At 40.4% G+C, this 2,973-nt stretch overlaps 1 long non-coding RNA gene across 1 annotated transcript; it reads right to left on the bottom strand.

Annotated features, from left to right (window-relative positions):
- Positions 1-652: 652 nt before the first annotated feature.
- Positions 653-2,938, bottom strand: LOC111648955 (uncharacterized). The gene is made up of 3 exons (XR_002760228.2): positions 2,429-2,938; positions 1,769-1,849; positions 653-1,282 (listed from the first exon to the last, which is right to left on the bottom strand). It is a non-coding gene; the product is annotated as an uncharacterized LOC111648955 (long non-coding RNA).
- Positions 2,939-2,973: the final 35 nt, after the last annotated feature.

The raw sequence follows: 2,973 nt of genomic DNA, 5'->3' as shown, positions 1-2,973 counted from the left end.
CAGTGCTTCCTATCTTATCTCCTTTAGGAGAGGAAACACTGGCCTTCCTTTATGAGAGGAAAGGAGAAATGCCATCCCACAATTCCTTGCTGCAGCAACATTTAAAGTAGTTCCACCACAGCAGAGCCACATAAATGTAGAAAGATCAGAGCAGCTGTTTTATGTTTGTGACACCATCCAGAACTGATGGAAATCCTTGTCTGATCCACTGAAGCCCGAATCCATAAATATAGATTCATTCTCTTTAAATCAGTCAGGAGTCGTCATGAAGAAAAAAGAAAAAGTGCAGTCAGATTATTTTCCTAAATCCTTAAGACTTCTTCACGTCTTTGACCTCATGGCGTTTTCCATCGAGGTTGAGGATACGTGGTTAGGGGGGGTGGGGTTGGGTTCTAATGCCTTTATTGGATAAGACAGTGAAGGGAGCGGGGGACTGACACGTCCAACCAGCTGGGAATCAAACTGGAGACTTAACAAAACATGCACCAAACCCCACTCAGCTCCCTGGTCTCAGCCAACCCTGCAGCTCACACTCACACACAGCAACATGTGCTCCTATTTATGTAGCCACAGAATTATCACACATAACAATGAACATGAGCAATGTTTGAATTTAAATGAGTGGGTTGAATATTGAAAACAACACATACAGTGCTTGCTATAGACTTTATAGTCACTGAGACAGTTTGACAAAAACTAAATTTAAAACATGATATTGACATGACCACACTTTGAGAACGGCTGCACCAGAGGGAAGGATGAAAACCAGCTGCGACACCAGGGCCAGTATTGTTTTAACCTTGTGTGTGTGACATCATGGTACTCATGTAATCATGTTAAAACAATAATAACAATAAAATTAATTTAGGTGACCTAATCCTGCTCATAAATAAAACTTACTCGTGTTTATTCACTAATTCTCAGTTAAAAAAAAGCAAAATGTTAAAAAAAAAAATATTAAAGATACCACATACACTACAATCTGTATTAGTCACTGATACCGACTCGGCTCAGCCAGAATAAAGTTTGCAGAAAATAAATAAACATCAATAAACTGCATTTCATTTCACAGTGACAGCAAAACAAACATATCCACTAATAGAGGGAAGGAAAAATGAGTGTGCCATTTGTACTGCACATCTGATTGGATGGTCACTCGTTGGCCAATCGGTGCCACCAGCTGAGTTGCTCCGTCTGCTGGACCTCAGAAGAAATTACTGTTTCAGATTTTTCTGTCAGTCAAGACGCGAAGCTGAGTCTCCAGTTTAGACATTTGCTCATCCTTTGAAATGAAAAGAAGGAAACAATGAATAGGAGTAATTGTGTCGTGTGTGTTTGCAGTTAGTCTGTTTTATTTTTATTATCATGACACGTCTGATGAATTCATTATTTGCTTTTGCTTCATTTTATGAATACTGCTTCAGTATTCAAAGCTAGAAACACTAGCATTTCCACTGTGTGGCTGGACATCATGTGGCTTTATGGAACGTCTACACTGACGTCAGCATTTCGGCATCAAATTTGCACATCTAAAGATGCTGTGTTAACGCGCTAAGTTTGAACTAAGATGTATATGTGGTATATAAGGCCTCAGAAATTGATCAAGTGGTAACACCAACACAATTTAACGATCAGAATGTGTGTGTTAACGCAGCATTTTCTGTCATCTTAAGACAGAAATACACAGGTTTTGGACCACTCTGCGTTCCATATAGCTTTGACTTGCAGTGGAGAGGATTTCAGGAGGGAGGGTGACGTGTGCTCTTACATCATTAGTGTTTGTGGACATCTTCAGAGCCAGCTCGGTCCAGTTTGTGGCCTCAGAGATGTTTCCAAGCTCCTGGTGACACTACAAGTCAAACAACATGGTGATTAGCTTTCATCAAAACACAACGATGAAGAGGGAAGAAAAAGACAGAAAATACACCCTGATGTGTTATTGTTGAAAATGATTCCCAGTCTCAAGTGTAATTCATTGATGATCATTTCCCTATAACCCCTCCTGTTTCTGTTCACTCTTTTATCCAAGCTGAAATCTTTCTGGTTTTTTGCATCCAACAGGTTTTGTCTATCTAATATATTTATATCTATATTCTGAGCCTTAGTGAAGTCAGAAAATGTGTAGATGGTGAAAAACAAAAAGCTGATATTCATGAAGTTACTTTCTACTCTTACCTCCCACACGATATCTCCTGGTTTTTTGGAGGGAATGAGTGAGTACTGAAGTAAGTGTCAGAATCAGATGACTATGAGGTTTTTCTACTTAAAAACAGCTGTTCTTCAGTGTTCAGGCCACGTGGTCTGACCAGTTCTGATGCAGACTGTGTCAGTCATGTTCAGATGGTCGGTGTGTTTAATAATCACAGTGAAAGTGTCTCTGCAGTGACACCACTGGGTCATGTGTAGAATGACTCTGCTCAGTGGTTACCTTGGCGATGTAAAGTCTCACAGTCTTGGAGAAACCTGGACTGAGTTCCTCTGCCTGCAGGTTCACACACAACACACAAGACAAAGTGTCAACAGTCACATGTCCATGTAGAATATTAATGAAGAATGAAAACCATTCACTGTCACTGTCATACTATCAATACAGACAAAAATAACACAAATAATATAGAAAAAGCACAATACTTACAATACTGGTCCCTTTTAAACAAACTAACTAATTGACAAAACAAGAGTTATGCCGTGGCTGGACACTGAACCAGCTGGAGATAAATGTCTATACAGGAGAGGAGCATTACTGTAGACATTAATGTCTCTCACCTCCAACACCACAGATCTCGGCTCAGTCACATTCACTCTGGAGCAAGTTGATTCACACAGTGTTTACTAAAGAGCAAAGCAAGAGATATACGAGACGTGGTGGACACGATGTGTGTTCTGTTTGTTTCAGCGCGCGACCTCTGGTGAACCGTGACTGAGTTAAATGCATCGCAGACGTGAGCGCAGCCATCACACTCTGCACCAACC

This window comes from Seriola lalandi, unplaced genomic scaffold (genome assembly GCF_002814215.2).
Source record: "Seriola lalandi dorsalis isolate HSWRI2012SDOR001 ecotype SW California unplaced genomic scaffold, Sedor1 jcf7180002049750, whole genome shotgun sequence".
NCBI classification, from domain to species: Eukaryota; Metazoa; Chordata; class Actinopteri; order Carangiformes; family Carangidae; genus Seriola; species Seriola lalandi.
This window is presented reverse-complemented; position numbering and strand designations above follow the sequence as displayed.